General features: G+C 47.4%; 2 non-coding genes across 2 annotated transcripts; both read right to left on the bottom strand.

Annotated features, from left to right (window-relative positions):
- Nucleotides 1–6,281: 6,281 nt before the first annotated feature.
- Nucleotides 6,282–6,354, bottom strand: Trnak-cuu (transfer RNA lysine (anticodon CUU)). The gene has a single exon. It is a non-coding gene; the product is annotated as a tRNA-Lys (tRNA).
- Nucleotides 6,355–6,806: 452 nt separating this feature from the next.
- On the bottom strand, nucleotides 6,807–6,879 carry Trnar-ucg (transfer RNA arginine (anticodon UCG)). Its single transcript has one exon. It is a non-coding gene; the product is annotated as a tRNA-Arg (tRNA).
- Between the last annotated feature and the right edge of the window lie 801 nt (nucleotides 6,880–7,680).

Genomic DNA, 7,680 nt, shown 5'->3' on the forward strand with positions numbered 1-7,680 from the left:
CGGCGGCCGCGACGACGATGACGACGACGACGACGACGACGACCGCGAGAGGCTCAGAGATTTGTGAGAAAAACATCTATAAAATGTAATTCTGACTGCCTCGTCCCACCTTATGCCGTACCGCTTTGGCAAATGCTTTATCTGCGCCATTCGCCTTAATCACATCTGAGAGTGATTCTTAATAAAACGCCTGTCGCTAATTGTTCGTCATCACAGATACTGTTTGCTATACGGCCATGACGCGCAACTGATTTCCAAAATTCGTCTTCCTCCTGTGAGGATGGAACTCACGACCCGTGGTTTGCTTAGGCAGTGCACTACCACTTTTTATTTTAGTGAAAAGTAGGGCCTGTCCGGGATTTGAACCCGGGACCTCCTGCACCCAAAGCAGGAATCATACCCTTTTTTTTTTCGGGCCTCCATCCACCCCTTCTAGCCCGTCCTCACGCTCGCCAAAATTGCCTTCATCGGCTCGGCTTCTCCGCCATAAAAAAAGTCACCGTTTATATTAAATGCTTTTCAGTATGCATTTGGATAGTTGGTTAAAACACTATATTGCATGTGGGGATTAAACAAATTAACTCTTCTGCGAGAATGTGAGTAACTCATCACAACGTCCAAGGAAGACTGCATATGTGAAAATAAACTGGAGGGTGCTGGAGTCTTTCGCAGCATGAAGGAACAAATCTTCTCCTCCTCTTTTATGGGAGATTCAAACATAAAAGAAACACGTCTTCCGTGCATATAAACGAATCTTCCTAAATAAGTAAGAAAAGAATAATTGTAATGTGAGTATTAGATCTCCGAAATTCCACGGGGTTCCTGTAGAACAGTCTCGTAATGCTGTCGACAGGAGAGGCATCGCCCCCCAAAGTGTCACCACTGTCGGGGCGGTCCGTCGCATATTCGTGACCGTTCGATTCCCGCAATCCGGATCCTAATTGCGGCCATTATAATTCTGAAGGGGCCATCCTGCAGTAGTTTCGTACCGCAGACGTCGCCCTGGATGAATATCTCTCTACGTTAATGTTCGGAGTAGGAAAGACGCATACTTTTCTCTATATTTGTCTATTCGTTGAAGTTTCTGGTGTTGAGTTAGTGGGTATAACCAATAGTCTTCTTTATTTTTTTCTGGTGCCGATAATATATAATACACCGTCTGACCTTGAAGCCAATTGACTGCTCGTCGTTTTGAGGGGGGGGGGGGGGGGGTTATGGAACGGCATTGGGAGTGAGGAGTCCAGCTGGAGTAATCATCCTAGGTGCAGTACGCAGCATACTTGAGAGCTTCCGCGCAAAGAGAATCCAGATGTCCTTCACATCGTCGCATAGAAAGCGATGTTCAATGGTATCTAGTAAAGTACAGTGAACGCAATTCGGAGTGTCGGACAAGTGAATCATGTGTAGCTTTGAATTTGTCGGTATGATCCTATTGACCGCCATGTACCACGTAGACCGCACCTGCGATGGTAAGTGTGCGTCGTGAATGTTTTCCCAGGTCTTTGCCCAATTGCAGTCTTTATACTTTACTTCTATTCTGTTCCGCGATTTACTGTCCGTCAGGCAGCTGTAAAGAGCTCTGACCCTGTAAAGATCATTCTCAGGTATGGTGCATTGAACATAGCTGTAGTCTAGGAAAAAATTACTAAAGTGGCATAATGCAGTCGGGATGTGACTTACGTTGACAGGAGGCGTCATGCTGGCTAGTGCGATTTCATGGAGAAGAAGGGCCGTTAAGAAATGTGTTGTTCGTTGCCATTGTTTATACACGTTGCTGATATATAATGCTTTCGCTTTGTGGTAAACATCAGTCAGATTGAGGCCGCCCTTTCCCATGGGGAGCGTCAAGGTTTCAAATGCGACTTTGAAAATTTGTCCCCTACTGACAAAGTCGCCGAGCGCCGCAAGCATGCGTTGTGCTATGACTTTTGGTATTGGGAGGATTTGCGCGACATAATTGACTTTTGAAACGATGTAAGTATTGACTAAAAGCACTCTTTGTATGGCGTTGAGATTTCGCAAATGATGTTGCCGTATGCCGGCCCGAATTTGTGCCAACAATCTCCTATAGTTAAGAGCAGCCGTGCAGCGGATGCTGCGCGTGTATTCAATGCCGAGACATTTAAAAGTTGCCATCCTTTTTAGTGAACGGCTATTGACAAGTTCTAGTCCTCTACCAAGTGCCATAACGCCAGACTTTTTACAGTTGACTTTCGCTCCTGAGGCGGCTTCATAAGTGTTTATCAGCTGAAACGCGCGTTCTAAGTCTTCAACTTTCGTCACCACGAAACTGACGTCATCCGCAAATGCCTGGAAGACAATCTTCTGGCCATGTATACGTAATCCCGGAAGGTCTTGCGTCAGGGAGAACAGCAAGGGTTCAAGAGCAACTGCAAACAAAGCCATTGACATCGGGCAACCTTGTCGGACCGACCTAGTGATGGAAATAGGTTTACTTAGTTGTCCGTTGAGACAGATCTTGGATGTTCCGTTTCTCAGCAGGAGTGTAACAGTGTCAATAACTTTCCGTGGAAAATTCATTGCTGCCATCGCGCACAGAAGATATGAGTGACTGACTTTATCGAATGCTTTTTCAAAATCTAGCGAGACTAGAGCGCATCGGATGTCACAAGCGGCGGCTGTAGCTATGATATCTCTATATTCGCTTAACGTCTGCTGGATGTTTCTAGTTTTCCCAACGCTCGTTTGATAGGCCCCCGTGACAGTACTGAGTACCGTACTGAATCGCTGCATCATGACCCGCGCGAATATCTTATAATCCATATTAAGTAATGTAATCGGTCGGAGATTGTCGACTGTCTTGCCCGCTGGGGTTTCAGGGACCAATACCACTATGCCCTCACAGTATTCCCTTAGGATATCATCTCCAGCGTTTAGGATATCATTACAGACCATGGTCACCTTTGGAACTAAATGGTGTCGAAAAGTTCTATAAAACTCGGCCGGTAATCCGTCGGGGCCAGGCGATTTATTCTGTGGGCTCCCTCGAATGGCGTCCGCTACTTCATCGTCAGTTATTACTGCAGCGAGGCCGTCTGCTTCTTCCGTGCTCAATGTCGCAAAACGGCGTGCCATGAGGGCTTGCTGCGCCGCTATATCCACCGGGTGTTCCGTTAACTGTGCTGTGAAATGTTTATAAATCTCGTCTCGTATGTTGCGCTGGTGGTGTAAGTGTCGACCATCTGCAGTGTGCAGTTCTGTCAATATCTTTCTGTGCCCCCTTTTCTGTTCGCGAATAACATGATACATTGATGTCGTTTCGTCCTGTATGGCGTTTTGCAGACGTGTCCTGACTTTACAGCCTTCCAATTGCTTCCGTTTGAGGGTTAAAATCGTAGCCGTTATTCGTTTAATATGCATACGATTTGCTATTACCGTTGCATCTTCTCGATATAAATCCCTTAAACACTGAAAGTAGAATTCCAGGGTTTGCTTCTGCCTGGCACATCGATCTCTGTAATAATTCTTCATCGCTTTTGTTAAGGCGGGTTTTGCACATTTTACCCACCACGTAATGGCAGAGTCGTATGCGGGAAACTTTCGTTCGCATTCTGCCCACGTGTTGCGGAAGACTGTGTGACACTCGGGTTCTGTTAAATGCGCTACATTTAGTTTCCAGGTCCCCTTGCCCTGTACGTCCCTTGTTTGGCTAAATTGACGGTACATAAATATGCCACATGATCTGTAAAGACAGTCGGCCATAGCTCTGCCTGCAAAACATGTTCACTCATATTTGCTGATGCGTAGATTCTATCGACGCGGCTAGCTGAGTGACCAGCAACGAATGTGAATCCGGGCCTGTCACCGTGTCTATGCTCCCATGTGTCTATTAAATTTAACTCTTCAATGATGGCGCGAAGCTCGGCGGACGGATTGAAATTTAGTGACTGGTCTTTGGGACTGAGTACACAGTTAAAATCACCAGCGAATAGAAGTTGGTCTGAAGGTGGTGTGAAAAGCGGCACAATGCCATCTTTAAAAAACTCTGCTCTTTGTCGTCGTCTCCCAGAACCGGAAGGGGCGTAGAGATTAATAAATCTGGTAGTATCGATAGTAGTCGCTATACCTCTGCTATTCGCCAGGCGTTCGATATGTGACATCACTATCCCTTCCTTAGCCATGATCGCGGTCCCTAGTTCAGTACCATTTCCAGGATTAACGACGGCATTGTAACCTGTGATACGGTCAAGGTTAATATTGGTCACTTCCTGCAGCATAATGAGATCAATGTCAGCGGCATAGAGAAAATCTTGAAGGTTTTTTAAGTTGAGTGGGCTACTGATCTTATTGATGTTCAATGTCGCAATGCGGTAAGCTTGCAAGGACGTCATGAGAACAGAGGTCTAGGTGACAATATGCCTACTATTGATGTTCATGGCGAACATCATCTAAAAGAAGACCGCGTCATCAGCCACTGCACCGACGCCGGCAGTAGCCGTGTGTTGCTGGTGGGACACACCTGCTTGAGCTTCTGATGACGGATTCTCTATACCGCGCCGATCCCGTACTAAATCTTCTTCCCGACCACCCTCTTCAACGTCATCTGACCAATCGCACACGAACTTGTCTGCGTTCATATCGCAATCCGAGAGCTTGGAACATTCAGGCATAGGGTTCGGATCCAATGAATCGGCCACCGCAGGGTCCCCTGAGGTCGATCGTCCGTGATCAGTGACCGATTCGTCCGTCCGAGATTTTTTTGCCGTTTTGCTGGTTGCCGACGACGATGGGTCAGTTACTTCAGTCAGTTTCTGTCTGACATGGTTCGCCTTTTCACGCAATATTGGCGCCTTTGCTTCTGCCCCTTGATGTGCTAGCCGGCGTTTCTTCTGAGATTTGGGAGACCGCTGGGCCTGGTGGCCAGCCATCTCGTTCGAGTTCGACTCCATCCGGTCCACGTCGGACTTGTCGTCTCGAAACGGTACGCCCGCCGGAATACTTTCGGTGTCCGGTGGGTGCCCCATCTGCGAGTGAGTATTGCCCTCCTTCTGGGTGTGTGAAGAAGGAACATTCGGTACATCGTTCGCTTCCATCGGTGTAGCGCCTTCGTGCACTGCGCGCAAACCCTCTAGCGAAACATCTAAACTAGGTTCCGAGGTGACATTAGCACGAGCGGCGGCGACGTATGATAATGGCAACGTAGACGTCGGGCCGCGCAACTCACGCTCACCGGCCGGTATTTGCGCCACACGTCATTGGACACACTGAGCACGGATATGTTCTGTGGACCCACATCCCGCACAAGTTCTAGGCTGCCCGTCATAAATCACTATGGCCCTGTAGCCACACACAGTGATGTAGGACGGAATGTGCTTTAACATATCTATCTTCACCTGACGGACACCGTTTAGCACTGGGAAAATATGCATGGTCTACCACTTTTCTGCCATATTGCTGATGACTGTTCCATATTCCCTCATTTTTGGCATTAATCTGGTCAGCGGAAATTTCAAAGGGTAATTCAAATATGCGAACAGTTTTCACTCCGAGACCAGCAAGCGAAATTCTGACATCACCAACATTGCCGACAGAATGGTTGAACTTCAACACTCCTCCACAAGATTGAACGACCTGCTCGCATTTCTCGGGATTCAACAATTTGAGGTACACCGCACTGCTGACGATAGACAGGTGAATGCCAATCATATCATCAATAGTTATTTTCATGACGTCTCTAATAAATAACTCAACCTCAAAGGATTTGGGTCGTGCATAATGAGGGTCAAAACTCAATTTCAACGTGTCTTTCCGTATAAGTTGATCCATTATAGTCGAATGCAATTCATCACGCCACAATAAAACTACGTAGCAATGCGCACACTCACCAAACAGCACGCGACCGCCACAGGCGACAGCGAAAACAACCCTCGTCCGACCGCCAAGGCCGCTGCCGGCTGACTGCGCCCACTGAGCTAAAGAGGCGCGGCGTAGCGGAACTTCTGAGTACTTCGTCCGTACGGTCGTCTGAATCATCAGACTTCAGCTGACAACACTTAATATTTTCGACTAATATTTGCCGCTATAGCGACCCATTACTGCTTGGCTACACATCTGACACGTAGCCGATGTTCTCTCCAAACAAAACCACCTGCACTTCAGAACATGACTTTCACACATGTCTACAAAATCACCTTCACCTTCAAATACAGTTTTCTTGCGACTGATGGAGACGTAGGCAAATTTTAAAGTTGCTATTTCCATTACATCACGTTAATCAGATATTCGGTAATTTACATCTGCAGCAGAAAAAAATTCTGTTTCGCCCAGCGTAGGGCTCGAACCCACGACCCTGTGAATAAGAGTCTCATGCTCTACCGACTGAGATAGCCGTGCTGCCTCGATGGATACCTGCTGGTTAGCAGATCACACAGTACTCGTTTGGGTTGGTTGGTCCCATACAGAATCTCTCCATGCTTCCTAATGTTTTCCTAACGTCACTCTCGTCACGTACTTCACTTTTATTTCATAATCATTTCTGAGAGGTAAAGGAATTGCATGACAATCTGCAGAGCTAGCGGCGTCAAAATTAACACACATACTTGACGTGACTCAAAAGCCGAACGAGTTACTTTCCGACGTTGTTTTAGATGTGCAAGTGCCAGTCAGACCTCGCGGTGAGGGCACTCTGCCGACCATTTCGCTAGTTAACACCGGTCTTGTTGTGTGTGTTTCAAGCTCAAGACCATCTCCAAGCACAAAATGGTCAACAGCAACATTCAGACGATTTTGTACTGCTCAAGTGCTACATTAAAACGGTATGTTTCTTTTTCAGAACTGGAGAAACACGACCGCGACAGGATTCGAACCTGCAATCTTCGGATCCGAAGTCCGACGCCTTATCCATTAGGGCACACGGTCACTGACGACCAAGTGTAATTATATACGACTCATCTCGAAACGCTCACACCCCCTGAGGAATTGTGTTTTCGTTCCACACAGCCGCTGCCCCTTACTCTTTCCCACCCATTCGTTACATTCAACCTCTTAAGAGAGCGACCAAACATAGACAGGAAAACAAGACCACACACTTTGCGCATTCGGAATCGATGGCAGGGTGTCCCTCGCCGCATTTGCTACGATGGCCATTTGCTACATCTGCAGAAGCGGCGGCGGCGACGACGACGACGACGACGACGACGACGACGACGACCGCGAGAGGCTCAGACATTTGTGAGAAATACATCTATAAAATGTAATTCAGGCTGCCTCGTCCCATCTTATGCCGTACTTTTTTTTTCCTTATTGTTATTTTAAACCTATACATAGGTAGGCCAGCAGCGGCGTAACTAAGCCGCTCTTCGGCCACAGACATGAACATAGTACAAGCAGTAATAGACACACAGAGACATTGAGGTTAAAAAACAGTAGACAAAACAGAGTAAAATAACAGAAGCCGTTCACTGTGGAGCAGTCAAGTTAAAAGTGATTCACACAGCACATAACGGAGAGATACAAAGTAGCACACGTGAACGATGGAGCACGGAACAAGAGACACGGATCTCTAGCGGGACGACAGAACACATAAGCACTTCGGTGACAATCTTCGGCGGTTGGTGATGTACTTGTCACACGAGTAAGGCCGGGGACCTGCCAGAGGGAAGGGGCGAGGGTAGGAGGGAATAGGGGAGTGGTTGATGCCAATGGGGAGAGGATGGGTGA

This window comes from Schistocerca gregaria, chromosome 3 (assembly GCF_023897955.1).
Source record: "Schistocerca gregaria isolate iqSchGreg1 chromosome 3, iqSchGreg1.2, whole genome shotgun sequence".
In the NCBI taxonomy this organism is placed as follows: domain Eukaryota; kingdom Metazoa; phylum Arthropoda; class Insecta; order Orthoptera; family Acrididae; genus Schistocerca; species Schistocerca gregaria.